Below are 17,038 nucleotides of genomic sequence, written 5' to 3'. Positions count from 1 at the left end.
CCTTCCTGAGGCACCTTAAATGTGTTCTCATAATTCAATATAAACAATCCATTTCTAGAAATAGCCGGCTGTGTCTTCTCAGAAAGACTTTCAGCAAATATAAAGGAGTCCAACAAAATGAAATACGATCGACTGGAATAGTTCCAGATCATTTGAGTTCAGTTATTAGAAGCAGATTGTTCTCATGAGAAAGCATTATTCTAAACCAGATAGGAAGTGTGCTTGGAATACACGGGCAAAATAAGTCGTGTGGATTGTTTCCTGCAAGTCACCGGGAGGAGCAGCAGGGTATTAACTGATCTCTACATATGATAACCGAAATTATCCATCTGAGCGCTCCCACCCAGAGCCTGGATATAAGTGGCATAGCTATGGGGATTACAGCAGGGTTTTCAATCTACTCAAGGCCATACCTGGTTGCTATCCCCCTATACACAAGGAAGCCTAGCTCAGCCTAGCCTACATTGAGCAGACAGTAGCAAGCTGCTACCAGAAACCTCTGGCAGTGACTTTTCTACTCGAGAACAAAAGGATCAGGCATGTTGAAATCTAACAGTCCGATCCTAATCTCCCCACCATCAGACATGGAGGGATAGTTGGAAGCCCCTATACACAACAGATCGAAATTGGCAGTTTTGGCCCATATACAGCTAATGTGTACAACCAGCTTAAGCCAGAAATCATGGTCAGACAGGCGGACAGTTATCGATACGATAATTACAGTAATCCACACCAGCTCTTCCAGCTTCAAAAACATTGAACAAAAGTCTATTTGTACATGAATTTCTTCACGGTTGACAAATGTGATGTAAAGAAATTCAAATCATAGCTGAGCCTCAATGCCTAGATAGCCTCACAGGTCCGGGACAAGGGATAAGCAGCATAGGCAGCTGCCTATAGCATCATTGAAGGTGAGGGCACAATTTATGGATAAACAAAAAATACAAACAATATGGGGTAATTTATCAAACTGGTGTAAACTAGAACTGTCTTAGTTGCCCGTAGCAACCAATCAGATTCCTCTTTTCATTTTCTAGAGGAGCCGTGAAAAATGAAAGGTGGAATCTGATTGGTTGCTATGGGCAACTAAGACAGTTCTACTTTACACCAGTTTGATAACTGCCCCAAAATAAGTCTCACACTACCTAGATAAATATGCACCCGGACAAAAAGGGACACAAAGTGAATCTAGGCCAATAGCTGTTCATCTGATGACTATCATGCTGAACTGCATAGGATTTTAAAACCCTGCCTGGAGCCTCAATATTGCCCCACAAAGTGCCAAATGAGAGACACACTTGAAAATGCACCTCTATATAGCCGTTTACAACAGATGATGTATGTCACATGATGATGTCCATGACTTCAAATAACTTTCTCTGTCACAGTTATGCTTAGCGGTCAAAAGAAATGTAGACAGATTGTCTTTAATGGAACTTTCCAGGTTCAGGATATTGATGGCATTTCCTCAGCACAGGCCATCGATATCTAATCAGTGGGGTCCGACCCCCACCGATCATCTGTTTGAGGGAGCAGTGGCACTCATTCAAGTCAGAAAAATACATTGCTATAATATGTTAAGTATTATATTCATCATGATGAAGATGTTTCTTCTGGCCTTGCAGTACTGTAAGTGGGACAATGTAAAATGCTTGTGAGTCCCACCATTAAAATGGTAATGCTACAAATATCTGACATTAAAATACCTCAACTGTATTCTACTACTACATAAGTCAGAGCTCCTACCCAAGGCCAATTATTGTCCACAACTGTTCCAACCCACGCTATAAGGCTAGGTCTACACGACAACTAATGTCACGCGACAATTTTTATAATGGCAGTCTATGGTGTCGCACTGCAACAAGCAACATGGATGGAGATGGATTTTTCTGCGACTGTTGCGTCGCAGCATGTTGCATGTTGCAGTGCGACACCATAGACTGCCATTATAAAAATTGTTGCGCGACATTGGTGCAACAAAATGTTGCGCTACAAATGTTGCAGTGTAGTTGTGCCCTATCTGTTTACGCGACTTATTGTCGCGCGACAAATGTCGTCGTGTAGACCTAGCCTAAAGCCTGGCAAGCATCTGTCATTTAGGCAGGGAGACCTTCAGATGTAACTCCCATGTAAGATATAGGTTCCATGGAGATGGTTCAGTGTACCCATGCATGGTTGTAATGTACACATTGACCTGGGTTTACGTTGTAATAGATGTATGATGGATTTAATAGCATTTGCTGCCAGTTCCCCTATGTCTTGCCTTCTGGCAGTGAATGAGTCAGGCTTCCTCCTTTGATCATCTATAATGCGCACATGTGGTCAGAAGATTACGGAGATTGTCTAATACTGTTTGCAACACATTAGAACATTAGGCCTCCAGGCTTATACAACAGCGTGTCTCTTAGAAGGCCCAAACAAAGCCATGAAATGCTGCAGACTTTACAATAAAGGTGTTCTTATACAGGGTACAGGGGCAGAGAGACTATCATCTCTAATATATGACCACACGTCAGTGAGTAGCAGCAATTTTCTAAGAGAGATAGATTATAGATATAGATAGATGATAGATATAGATAGATAGATAGATATAGATACTGTAGATAGATAGATAGATAGATAGATAGATAGATATAGATACTGTAGATAGATAGATAGATAGATAGATAGATAGATATAGATACTGTAGATAGATAGATAGATAGATAGATAGATAGATAGATAGATACTGTAGATGATGAGGTAGATATTAGAAAAATAGATTGTGCATAGATACACAGACAGACAGATATGGGATAGACAGATCTGAGGTAGATAGATATGAGAACGATAGATACTGTAGGTGTTGAATGATGATATATACAGTTGAAACCAGAAGTTTACATACACTATATAAAAGACACATATGCATGTTTTTCTCAATATCTGACATAAACCTTTCCTGTTTTTGGTCAATTAAGATTACTATGCCTTTAAACCATTCTGGACTGCCAATATGATGAGGTCATGTGTTTGGAAGCTTCTGTTAGGTTTGTTGGCAACATCTGAGTTAATTAGAGACACACCTGTGGATGTATTTAAATACACACCTGAAACATACTGCTTCTTTATGTAGCATCATGGGAAAGTCTAAAGACATCAGCCAAGATATCAGGAAGAGAATTGTGGACTTGCACAAGTCTGGCTCAACCTTGGGTGCAATTTCAAGATACCTGAAGGTGCCTCGTTCATCTGTACAAACAATTATACGCAAGTACGAACAAGATGGGGAATGTCCACCCGTCATACCGCTCAGGAAGGAGACGGGTTCTGTGTCCCAGAGATGAACGTGCTTTGGTCCGACATGTGCATATCAACCCAAGAACAAAAGCAAAAGACCTTGTGAAGAAGATGGTGGAAGCTGGTAAGATTGTGTCAATATCCACAGTGAAACGAGTATTGTATCAACATGGGCTGAAAGGCCACTCTGCCAGGAAGACGCCATTACTCCAAAAGAAACATAAAAAGCCAGATTAATGTTTGCAAATGCACACAGGAACAAAAATCTATATTTTTGGAGACATGTCCTGTGGTCTGACGAAATTAAACTTTTTGGCCATAATGACCATCGTTACGTTTGGAGGAAAAAGGCAGAAGCTTGGAATCCTAAGAACACCATCCCAACTGTGAAACACGGGGGTGGCAGCATCATGTTGTGGGGTTGTTTTGCTGCAGGAGGGACTGGTGCACTTCACAAAATAGATGGCATCATGAGGAAAGAAGACTATGTGGAAATACTGAAGCAACATCTCAAGACATCAGCCAGGAAGTTAAAGCTTGGGCGGAAATGGGTCTTCCAAATGGACAATGACGCAAAGCATACTGCCAAACTGGTTACAAAGTGGCTTAAGGATAACAAAGTCAATGTTTTGGAGTGGCCATCACAAAGCCCTGATTTCAATCCTATTGAAAATTTATGGGCGAAGCTGAAAAGGCAGGTGTGAGCAATGCGACCAACAAACATGGCTCAGTTATACCAGTTTTGTCAGGAGGAATGAGCCCAAATTCCAACCAACTATTGCAAGAAGCTTGTGGAAGGATATCCAAAACGTTTGACCCAAATCATACAGTTTAAGGGCAATGGTACCAAGTATTAATGAAATGTATGTAAACTTTTGACTTTGCAGAAAGAAATAAAAATGTCTTAAAACATTCTCTCTCTGTCTCATTATTCTGGCATTTGGCAAATAATAATAATTATGGTAATCCTAATTGACCAAAAACCGGAAAGGTTTATTCAGATTTCATGTCAGATATTGAGAAAAACATGCATATGTGTCTCTTATATAGTGTATGTAAACTTCTGGTTTCAATTGTAGAGAGATAGATAGATAGATAGATAGATAGATAGATAGATAGATAGATAGATAGATAGATAGATAGATAGATGGATGATATCTGCAGTGGTAGTATCACACTGGCCATTCAAATACATGAACAGGACTGATCCAGCAGAGATATACATATTATTGTAGAGCCTAATTTCCGATGGATAACATCTATGTTAGATATATCACAAACATTGGTAAGCGTTAACTGCTGGAGCTCCACCATGCTCATATACTGTAGGTGTAGGGCGAGGACCTAATGTCTGATTAAAGTGCCATAGTGCCATACATTATAGCGCTGTGCCAGCAAAATTATCACCTACTGTTGAGTGCAATCCTTTATGGAGAGGTTGTATGTCTTATGATTCGTCAAGGACTCAAGATAATAATTGTACTTCAAAGCTTTCAGTAACACAAGCTACTAAACGTGCAGTTTCATTCATACTGGATCAGACTCGACAAGCTCTCCACCCACCCCACCCTGAAATTACTGTAGTTATTGTTAAAATATTGTGCCACCCACCCACTCTTTTATACTTTTATTATTCTATTATTCCTGGGAGTTTTTATGTGACATTCCTAAACCTTAGCTTATTTTTCCAAGAAAGTGGTTAATGTGTGCTTTATCGAATATGAGGTTTTCTGCCATTTAGGCTGTGTGCACATCACGTTTTAGTCACACATTTAACGTATGAAATAAATGTATACCTAAGGGTACTTTCACACTAGCGTTTTTCTTTTCTGGAGCTGAGTTCCGTCCTAGGGGCTCAATAATGGAAAAGAACTGATCAGTTTTATCCTAATGCATTCTGAATGAAGAGCAATCCGTTCAGGTTGCATCAGGATGTCTTCAATTCAGTCTTTTCAGAAAACCGTAGCATGTTGTATTTTTACCTCCGGCCAAAAATCCTGAACACTTTGACTGAACGCCGTGTGTTCAGTCAAACCGGATCCGGCTTTTGCATGTTAAACCCGAAAAATGTGAAAGTCCATAAATGGCGGATCCGTTTTTTCCAATGCATTTTTTCATTGTGATCAAAATCCTGATCAGGATTCAAATGTAATCAGTTTTCACACGTTTTTCCGGATCCGGCGGGCAGTTCCGGTGTCGGAATTGAACGCCGGATTTAAACAACGCTAGTATAAAAGTACCCTTATATGGATGCCTCTTAGGTATGTCATAAGGTGGCATCCGTTACAATAGATTTCCATTGTAAAAAAAATATACATTATTAAATTTTTTGCTGGATTTTTTATGGAAAGGCGTAGTGTACTATGCTTTTGTATGTTTTTTTCCCTCAATGTACTGTATATAGTAAAAGTAGGATGACTGTGATGTGAACAGCCCCTTAATCTGTCTTTTTGCCTGACCCCAAGAATCAGCAATACAAAAATTCTTACTAATTTTGCAATAATTGTGACTTTCCAAAATTTTCCAGTACCAGGTGACTGTGCAGAAATATTGACTAGATACATATATTTTAAGGAGGTGACCTCCTATCTACATCAACATGTTAGCACAGGACAGGCTATAAGCAACACCTCTGAATTCTTGCGTATTCTGCGTTTGACCCCGTGCACTAAAATCGCTCGGGGTTACAGAGTTGTCTGCATCTGATCATGCATTAACATTGGTGGGTGTCCAAACTGTGCACTGCATAGCAAGTTGGCTCTTATACCAATACCTCAGACCAATACAAGCACTTGACTACTTAAAGGGATCCACTAAACAGTGAGCTCTTTGTACTGTTAGAGTAGGGGAACTGGTAGTGTAACCCCCTCTAAAACATTCATATGATACAATTATTTTGCCCGCTTTAAAGAGTAAGGGTTGGCTAAAACATGTGTTAAACAGAGCCAGAACAGCTTGATGGAGTTCACCAGCTACTGCTGCTAACCCCCGGACCCACTGACTATAATGGGATCTGGTGGGGATCCGGGCCAAAGACCACCATTTCACTAGAAGGCAGCTGGATCCCATTTTAGTCAAAGGGGTCCAGCAGTGAATGGCAGTATCCGGCTAGGCAAGCTCCAGTGAACTCTGTTGAAACAGCCTGCTAGATCTGTTTAATACGAATGTGAACCTACCCTAACTGTAATTTCAAAACCCATTTGACAGGTCATAGTGACATGTCAACAGTTTTGATCGGTGGGGTTCTGTGTGGTTAACTCACACTGATCTCTTAAAGGGGTTGCCCAGGTTCAGAGCTGAACCCGGATATATCCCCTTTTTCAACCAGGCAGCCCCTCTGAGATGAGCATTGGAGCATTTCATGTTCCAGTGCTCTCCCTTGTCCTTGGCAGGGCAAAGGCTTTTTGTTTACATTTTTAAACTGCTAGGCAGAGGCTTACACCTAGCAGCGTTACCGGTAACGTCACCGGCACTAATGGGTGGGTTTCAGCCCTGACCTAGCTGGTAACCCCTTTAAACAAAAGGGCGAAAGCACCCTGATCTCCACCAATCAAAATTTTTGACATCATGTTATGACAAGTCAAACGTTTTTTGAGGTGACACTTCAATCTTCAGGTCACCTTCTCACTAAGCCCTGATCTTAGTCTTCATGCTTACACACATGCCTAGAGTACAGAAGTTCCTAGTACTATTACACATGATTAATGATTTTCAGATAACGTAATAACAGAGTAGAACTTCTGACAACAGCAACAGGATTAAATGCTGTCAAAGTCACGGAAAACAGAACTGCCATGATCTCATGGGGATAGTTTGCACCCTGTCTTTATTTGACAGACATTTACACCTTATTATGTGTATACTAAGCAGTCACCAGCTGTTTTCTCCAAAGATGCAGAGCAAAAGACATTCACATTCAGTTCTTCTCCCTGGGAAACAGTGTTTGGACGCTCACTCCACCTTCTGAGAAGACAGCAGTGATGCCAGGGGAGCCCGGCTACATGATAACACTGCAACATTCAGGAGAACATCCAGGATCTGGCTGCTTTCTATTGTTTGTATAGAAACATCTCAGCCCTGCTTTGCTTCTCCTCAATAACTACCACCCACTAAGACTGCTGTGCTCCAAAACAGTAACTACCAACTACCAAAAGAGTTTTTTTGCCTTTGCCATCACAACGTGTGACTACCTGACAGAAAATGACAAAGAATCCACATCTTTGCACAGATTTGTCCTTTTAAAGGCATGTGGTCCTAAACTTTGGATCAGCTGAAAAACAGCCTGTTTCACTTTATTCGTTGTTTTCATTAAATTGAATGCTCAAAAAATGTTTTGTCTCACTCCCATTTCTTCTTGTTGCATGTTGAAGCTCTACTTGGAACCTTGTTAAAGGGTTTCTGTCACCCCACTAAAGTGATTTTTTTTTTTGGGCTAGTTAAATTAGTTATATAGCGATATATTAAAATATAATAGTGTTCCTTACTTTGATCCAGCAGTTTAGTCAAAAAACGAAGTTTTATCATATGCAAATCCGATCTCTACCAGCAAGTAGGGCGTCTACTTGCTGGTAGCTGCTGCAGAAATCCGCCCCCTCCTCTTGTTGATTGACAGGGTCAGCCGGGATCTCCTCCTCCGGCCAGCCCTGTGGGCATTTCAAAAATCGCGCGCCCGTGTTGAATCTGCACAGGCGCTCTGAGATGAGGAGGCTCGTCTCCTCAGAGCTCCCTCAGTGCGCCTGCACCGATGACATCATCGAAATAGAAGACGTCATCGGCGCAGGCGCACTGAGGGAGTTCAGAGGAGACGAGCCTCCTCATCTCAGAGCGCCTGCGCAGATTCAACACGGGCGCGCGATTTTTGAAATGCCGACAGGGCTGGCCGGAGGAGGAGATCCCGGCTGGCCCTGTCAATCAACAAGAGGAGGGGGCAGATTTCTGCAGCAGCTACCAGCAAGTAGACGCCCTACTTGCTGGTAGAGACCGGATTTGCATATGATAAAACTTCGTTTTTTGACTAAACTGCTGGATCAAAGTAAGGAACACTATTATATTTTAATATATCGCTATATAACTAATTTAACTAGCCCAAAAAAAATCACTTTAGTGGGGTGACTGAAAGCCTTTAAGATCCAGCCATGCTAAATATGATTTTTTGCCATTTTTCAAGTGGTCTTAAACTTTTGATCAGGACTGTATTATGGTACTGCTAAAAAAGGACCTGAAGCCTGTTTCCCTCTTCTATGACCTCTGGGCAAATTCCCCAAGCCCCTGCTTCCTAACAATACTGTTCTTCTGTAGATGGGAGTCCTGTGTAGGTTCTTGCCCCCACAGTAGCAAAGAGGAAGGGCCCATTTCTTCAAGAGCCCACAGCAGTATAATGAACTATGCCAATAGTACATACTGCCTTGCAGATTTATGAAAACTGTCTAAAAGAAAAGGGTCTGTGTTGTTTTTTTTACTTCAGGCCACCTGTGCTTTCACTGAGACCCAATACGAAGATGACAACTGCTTTCTGACGAAGAATAAAGAATCATTGTTGCACTTGAAACTGTACAGCAAATCCAAAGAACTTGGATATTGCAACACAAACAGGAGTTTACCTTGTGTCAACAGGTAAGATGTGAGGTGCCTATAGGTGTAAGCAAGAATTTAAAAAAGAATGCATTATAGCATCTATTGAAGGTGTCAAACCCTTATCTATATAAAACATTGTTTCATATAAATCTCTTGTGGTCGACATTTATGTAACAGAAAAGGTAGCAGAAGTCCCAGAGAGGAACATTCTGCAAATTTTCTGTTTCGCAAAATGTCAGAAGATCGCTTGAATTGAGGTTTGGGCGATAGGACCCCCTGGATCACTAGAATCAAGTTCACAGTGCTCAGAAGTGGGTCTCGTCCCCTTTGTTCTTCAGTGCCTGGACCTCCACCAATGCTATTTATCTTGTGACCAGCCTGTCTCTGACTTAATCTATATTAGTCACACTAGATCCCAGACAACTATTCACCTAAATGTGCAGAGGAAGCCACTTTCTGGCCACGATATGCTCAAAAATACCCAATACTATTCCAGTAGAGGTGCATTTTTTCTCTTTGTATGCAGTATATAAAATAAGGGCAGGGGATCTGTTGGGAAGCCCATTTAAAAAAAGAGAATGCCCACCTTTTAGCACCATTTCATTTTAGGTCCAACATTCTTATCAAATATACTGTATATATTCCCCTGCAATCCACTTTGAGTACAATGAGAACATTTGGCTGCTTTCAGTCACATCTTAAGGGGCCTTATGTATCTATCGTATAGTGTTGCATTATTGCGTTCAGTTTATAAGCACTACTCGGCAAGATCTTAAGCTCCCTCTAGTGGTGACTGAAGGGAGACAGAATTTTAACATGTAATGATGTATTCCGGTGCAATAATTTAAATAAAAATGGTATCAGAGAGGGAAATGGTGAATACTCACATTACTAATACCCCACCACTGCTGTTAGGACACTACTCTGGCCCCTGCACCTCTCCACTTCCTTTTCTTGGGCTCAATACAACAGTTAAACTGCCTGCTCAGCCAAACATTGGTAAGATGAGTACTCTATGCCATTATTATTTAAAGGGGTTGTTCACTCCTGGGGACCTTTTCTGATGCCCCCTCTATCGTGATGGTACCTATGGTGGAAATCATACTTACCTGATTCCTGTCACTGGATTTCAACTCCATTGCCCCCCCCCCCCCCCCTTTGGTGCCACATATGTTGGATCTCCCCACATCAAAATCTGGCTTGTGGCCATTGCAGCCATGACTGGACACATCAGTGACAAGTCATTTATGCATCATGTGACCCGCTGACATGACTCATGGGTAACACACCACCACTGCAGGCAGTTATTGGTCTGGCCAAGCTGGGGCTCTGCAGAAAAGGTCCCCAGGGTTGAAAAACCCCTTTAAGATCATCACACCGGAACAACAGTTTAACACTCGATGTCTATGCAAGGGATTTTTGGATCTCTGTATCAAAAACGCCAGTCTACAATATTTATTAAGAAGGTTTATGCTCACACTAATATTTTACATACTACGTATTTTAGCACAGCAAATGTAGTTTAGTATTGTTTTTTTGTTCCACAGAGTATAATGTATGAAGCCATAGGAAACAACAGAGCAACCTGCTTCTGCACTCCTTCTAGAAGTACTCTATCTGTAAGCTAGCTGATCTTCTATATACTGTCCAAGACAGTCACATGACAGTCTGTCATTTAGTAATCAAAATGCATTCTAGACATTAAGATACAACTGTTTCCATTACGTTACTGAAGGGTGTTCCATAAGTGGTTGATTTAATCTATTCATAATTATTCTGTTTGGGCAGTGTACTATACTTCCTGATCTATGATGTTTGTGCAGATAATTAGTAGCATTACAGGAACTGACAAAACATGCTAATGTCACAACCATATTGGAAGTTTCGTGTATTCTACCATCTCTTCCAGTGACCTACAAAGCATTGTACAGAGCTGGCAGCAAAGATGACATGTTCGGCTGTTAACCTGGAGATTTACACTGGGTTTCCGAAAAGCTTATTGTAGATGGCTTGGCAATGAGTCAAGGAAAATATAGTGATTTGCCAGCACTGAGAAGCCATGTATACAGGAACAAGAGTGGCTTGTTCATAGCACACATCCAAGCACTGACTCGATGACAGAATGCATTCAGTAACAATGGACACAATGTTGGTTAAGTGCCATAGATTAAAGTGACCCTCCATTTTTATGTATCCTTTGTCATATCATAAATATACACAGTTGAGTCACAATATTGTGACCACCAGGTAATATCCAGAGTAACTGCTGTGTGCAGCAAGAACAGTAGATAGATGGGCTGGGAGTGAATCAACAAGGTCCTGGTAGGTTGTCACAGGTATCTGGAGCCATGCTGACTGCAGTACATCCCACAGTTGCTGGAGGATCCATAGCGTGAACATGACAATCGAGGTGGTCCTACAGATGCTCAATTGGGTTCAAGTCTGTGGAATTAGGGGGCCAGGGTAGTACTTGTAAGTCTTGGTCATGCTCTTCAAACCAATGTCAGACATTTCTAGCTGAGTGACAAGTCACATTGTCTTGCTGGAAGATCCCATGCACCCAAGGAAGACAATCAGCATACTTGATCTTCAAGGTTGGATTCCTCATACCCAATGGAGAGTGCCTTCCACATGGATGAGTGAATACTACAAAAATGCACACAGATTGGCCTACACCACTCTTTTTAGAAAAAGATGGCTGGACCACTTCATATAACAATCAACTACCTTTTGTGTCACCCAACTTCCTCATAGATTGTAAGATCTTGCAAGCAGGGCCCTCACTCTTAGTGTTTCAGTTGTATATTAGTGCTGCAGAATATGGTGGCGCTATATAAATATTATTATTATTCTCCAAACCATAACGCTGCCACCACCAGCTTGTGTTCTTCCAGCAATGGTTTCAGGGTGTTTGTTCTCTGATGTTTCTTGCCTGACAAGCCAACGTTCATGAAGCAGAAAACGGGACTCAGCAGAGGTCCAACTCCGATACTGCTGGAAAAATTGAAGCCTTTTCTGCCAATGCAACTCCGTTAGCAGAGGTGCAGTGACCATCCATCTGCTTTGGAGCCCCATACGCAGTAGGGTTCAATGAACGATACGGAATATCACTTTTTGTTGCCAAGCACACCCCAGACAGCTACATTTTACGGATTACCTAAAATCCATAAGGGCGTTTCACCTCTGAAGGGTCGCCCTATAGTGTCTGGGGTGGGCTCGATAACACAAAATAGCGGTATCTACATTGATCAGGTGCTAAAGGGCTTCGTATCTGCTCTCCCGTCCTACACTAGGGATACCATGGACTTTTTACGGAAAATCGAGACTATTAACATCGAACCATTATGCTCACTAGCGAGCATAGATGTTGAGTCCCTATATAGCTCCATTCCCCATGTCAAGGGTCTGATGGCGGCAACCGAGTTTCTTAAATCTTGGGCTGTCTGTCACAGTTCGCACAATGCGTTTGTGGTGACCCTCCTCGAGTTCGTTTTAACCTATAATTTCTTTCTCTTTGATGCGCAGTTCTTCCACCAACTCAGGGGGACCGCAATGGGGAGCCCCTGTGCCCCCACCTAAGCTAACCTCCTCCTGGGCTGGTGGGAAGATAAAGTGGTCTTCCCTGATGCACAATCCTGGTGGTGTGACAAGATTGTCTTCTGGACACAATATATTGATGACGTGTTTATTATCTGGAATGGTGGCGTTGATGAGTTTGAACTATTTGTTAAAACTCTAAATACAAACGAACTGGGACTCTCTTTTACATCGGAATTCCACCCAGAGTCCTTGACATTCCTTGACATCAGTGTCACTAAAGTCGGGGACAAGCTTGTCACCTCCACCTTCAGGAAGACCATTGCACAAACAGCCTTCTCCACTGGGACAGCCATCATCCCTCGAATTTGAAAAGAGGTATTCCCCGTGGTCAATATCTGCGAATGAGGAGAAATTGTTCGGACTCAGAGAGTTTCCATCACAAATCGAGGAAACTACAAAATTGTTTTAGAACAAGGGGCTATCCACAACACGTCCTGAGAGACGCGTTTCAGATTGCGGCCTCTAGTGAACGTAATAATCTCTTGGTACCGAGGGAACCGAGGGGGAAGGATGGCGATATCGTCAGAATCATCTCCACCTTCGACACCAGGAATCAGGAGATTAGGGATATAATCAATAAGTACTGGCCTATCCTCCTTATGGGCCCAGGTGTGGCAGATATACTCCCCTCCCGCCCCAGTATCACCTTTAGACGGGGCAGATGCCTCCGTGATCGCCTGGTTCATAGCCACTATTCGCGACCAACCCCGGAAGGCACATGGTTAGACCGAAAACCACTGGGCACATTCCGATGCGTGTAATTATGTGAAAAACACCAAAAATAATACTTGCTCGGCCACCAGTAGGAACTATGTTATTAGAGATTTCATTAACTGCAGAAGCAAGGGGGTGATCTACCTTGCCCAATGTACATGCCCAAGGGACTATGTGGGAAAAACATTTAGGGAAATCCGGAGACGCATTTTGGAACATATTAATGACATTAAAAAGAAAAAGGACATCCCCATAGCAAATCTTATATGGGAATTCCACAATGGTGACCCGAAGTCATTAAAATTTTCAGCCCTGGAGGTGATAAGACCATCCCCCAGGAAGGGTGACTGGGACCGTAGGATCCTACAGAAGGAAACTGAGTGGATCTACCGGTTCCGCTCACAATCACCAAGGGGTCTTAATAAAAAACTAACATTCTCGTGCTTTCTGTAATTTACTATACTCTTTGATCTAAGGAGGCAACCCTTAGTATTCCGAAACGTGATCCTCTTTTATTGATAGAATCCAATATGGACACAAGAAGTGTCAGGTTATTATTGTAGGGTAGTCTCATATCTGAGCACCCAGCTCTCCATCTTCTCTGGTATGTTTTTCATGGTTAATATGGTACAGGTGGTTTCAAGCACACCTAATTACATGACACCCCTATGATGCCACTTTAACTGCACTGCTGCAGCCGTATGTGATCAAATGTTTGAGACACTGTATTGGCACCACTGGGGATATATGCAGTCCTTCCTATCCTGAATAAAACAAGATGTGGGATTTCCCCCTGCTGTTACCATGTCTGCGGTCCATAATTTTTTCCTAATCAGTGATTGCAGCATGGTGCTGATTCTTAGGGTGGAGCACTCGGCCAATCCAACATGCCCCCTGGGTGTTGATGGGCGGTTACACGACCTGACACATACGGCCTCTCCATATCCAAGATCTGGAACGCACGGCCATCTTGTAAATGGGCGTGCGTTCCTTAGGCAAGTCGTCACCTGTATAGCCCTGTCGATGCGAATGTATCCCAGGACCCTTAGAGCCCTGCTAATCCCGACGCTGCTAACCACATTGAGATACCTGCACTCCTGAACAGCAGCGAGGGGCGGTGTCATTACTGGACCGCTGTGGAACGCACAGCCATTTTGACACGCCCCCTGCGACCCGGCACGCCCGCTTCCGTCTCCAGACTCACCATTAGACCTGGATGGAACGCACGGCCATCTTGTTGGTAGGCGTGCGTTCCAGGTAATAAGGCATATATTGACATCCCTCTATTCATGGGCTTAGTTTCTATGCCCGAATATATGCCTTGACCCTAACATCCACCTATGCGTCTGTGAGCCATATGAGTTAAATATATCACATAACCCGATCCTAGACTGACGGGCCAATGGACAGCAGGTTGGGCTGGGTCACATGGTAGACTGCACAGCTTAGGATTGGCTAACAACATCAGGGACCGCCCCACATCGGGTTTAAAAGGAAGTGTTTTTGAATGAACTAATTGTAGCCACATCTTTTTTGCCCCCTGGAGCCCCTCAAGCCAGACACCCATGGTCTGCGAGTAGGAATTGGAAGTTCTTCGCCAGATAAATATCACACTGGTCTTCTTCTATTTAAGCCAATTGGCTACACGTATATTGTGTCTACCATTAAAAATGGCTTTATATGCAATTAGAGTGCTCCAATATATTCGCGATTGCGCTAATCGGCACAAATGATGCGAATATTTTGGTGCAATACATGAAACTTCAAATTTTCGCAGGTCTGCATGTATGTATGGACAGCAGAACCTATCACACTACCTAACACCCTGCACTGCAACAGCTACACTATATCAGGATATAACCTACACCGACTATCTGTATTATATATATATATAAGCTATCTAACTATCTATCTAATGTAGTGTGGAAAGCACAGAGCACAACTGTTAAAAATTTTAGAAAATGGCTGCTGGGGAGGTTCTTATATAGTAAGGAGTAGGCAATTTCCTATTGGTTGCTAGGGATGTTGCTAAGCTCAGACAAAGACATTGCAGCCTTCTCGAAGTGCCGATATTCGCGATTAATATTCGCGATTTGAATACTATACAGCAGCACACGAACAGTTCAAAAATTTTGCAGTTTCAGAAATACTGCAACTCTGATAAATCGCCCCTTTTACCCATGTGTTATCGCACACCTTATATACCCACCAAGTCTGGTCATGGCACATGACTTCCTTCATGAGCTACATGCTGCCGATGTCAAAAGTAGGAAGTAGCTATAATAATGTGACTCGACTGTGTATGTCAGATAATAGGGTTCATGAACTAGTACTCCCATCAATTGACAGGGGCCTTCTACACTCTAAGCTTTTATGTTTGACATCACTGGACATCAGAGCTAATGTTGATAATAATAACAACAATAAAAGTTTGGCCATATTAGAAAAGAAAGTTTTTAGAGAGCCTTAAAGGGGTTCTGCAGTTTGTTTAAACTGATAATCTATCTTCTGGATAGATCAGCATCTGATCAGCGGGGGTCGGATCCCCAGGACCCCCACGATCAGCTCACTGTTTACCACTGGCCCAGTGACGTCACGACTAGTATCAACTGGCCTGGGCGTGGCTAAGCTCCAGTCACTTGAATGGATCTTAGCCCCGCCCAGTCCGGTTGATACTAGTCGTGACGTCACTGGGCCTGCGGTAAACAGTGAGAAGGCCGTGGCGCTGCTGGAGAACCGCTGCCTTCTCAAACAGCTGATCGGTAGGGCTCCCGGGTGTCGGACCCCCGCCGATCAGATGCTGATGATCTATCCAGAGGATAGATCATCAGTTTAAACAAACTGCAGAACCCCTTTAATATATATATATATATATATATATATATATATATATATATACACTGCTCAAAAAAATAAAGGGAACACAAAAATAACACATCCTAGATCTGAATTAATTAAATATTCTTCTGAAATACTTTGTTCTTTACATAGTTGAATGTGCTGACAACAAAATCACACAAAATTAAAAAAATGGAAATGAAATTTTTCAACCCATGGAGGTCTGGATTTGGAGTCACACTCAAAATTAAAGTGGAAAAACACACTACAGGCTGATCCAACTTTGATGTAATGTCCTTAAAACAAGTCAAAATGAGGCTCAGTAGTGTGTGTGGCCTCCACGTGCCTGTATGACCTCCCTACAACGCCTGTGCATGCTCCTGATGAGGTGGCGGACGGTCTCCTGAGGAATCTCCTCCCAGACCTGGACTAAAGCATCTGCCAACTCTTGGACAGTCTGTGGTGCAACGTGACGTTGGTGGATAGAGCGAGACATGATGTCCCAGATGTGCTCAATTGGATTCAGGTCTGGGGAATGGGCGGGCCAGTCCATAGCATCAATGCCTTCGTCTTGCAGGAACTGCTGACACACTCCAGCCACATGAGGTCTAGCATTGTCTTGCATTAGGAAGAACCCAGGGCCAACCGCACCAGCATATGGTCTCACAAGGGGTCTGAGGATCTCATCTCGGTACCTAATGGCAGTCAGGCTACCTCTGGCGAGCACATGGAGGGCTGTGCGGCCCTCCAAAGAAATGCCACCCCACACCATTACTGACCCAATGCCAAACCGGTCATGCTGGAGGATGTTGCAGGCAGCAGAACGTTCTCCACGGCGTCTCCAGACTCTGTCACGTCTGTCACATGTGCTCAGTGTGAACCTGCTTTCATCTGTGAAGAGCACAGGGCGCCAGTGGCGAATTTGCCAATCTTGGTGTTCTCTGGCAAATGCCAAACGTCCTGCACGGTGTTGGGCTGTAAGCACAACCCCCACCTGTGGACGTCGGGCCCTCATATCACCCTCATGGAGTCT

General features: G+C 43.0%; 1 protein-coding gene and 1 long non-coding RNA gene across 5 annotated transcripts in view; one reads left to right on the top strand and one right to left on the bottom strand.

Annotated features, from left to right (window-relative positions):
- The window catches only part of SLC4A4 (solute carrier family 4 member 4), a 283,730-nt gene that overhangs the window by 195,147 nt on the left and 71,545 nt on the right, over positions 1 to 17,038 (bottom strand). The gene's annotated exons all lie outside the window — the stretch shown is intronic.
- On the top strand, positions 760 to 11,036 carry LOC120989795. Its single transcript, XR_005776322.1, has 3 exons — positions 760 to 911; positions 8,744 to 8,892; positions 10,763 to 11,036. It is a non-coding gene; the product is annotated as an uncharacterized LOC120989795 (long non-coding RNA).

The sequence above is a fragment of the Bufo bufo genome, chromosome 2 (assembly GCF_905171765.1).
Source record: "Bufo bufo chromosome 2, aBufBuf1.1, whole genome shotgun sequence".
In the NCBI taxonomy this organism is placed as follows: Eukaryota; Metazoa; Chordata; class Amphibia; order Anura; family Bufonidae; genus Bufo; species Bufo bufo.
Note: the sequence above shows the minus strand (reverse complement) of the source record. Positions and strands in the feature narration are given on the sequence as shown.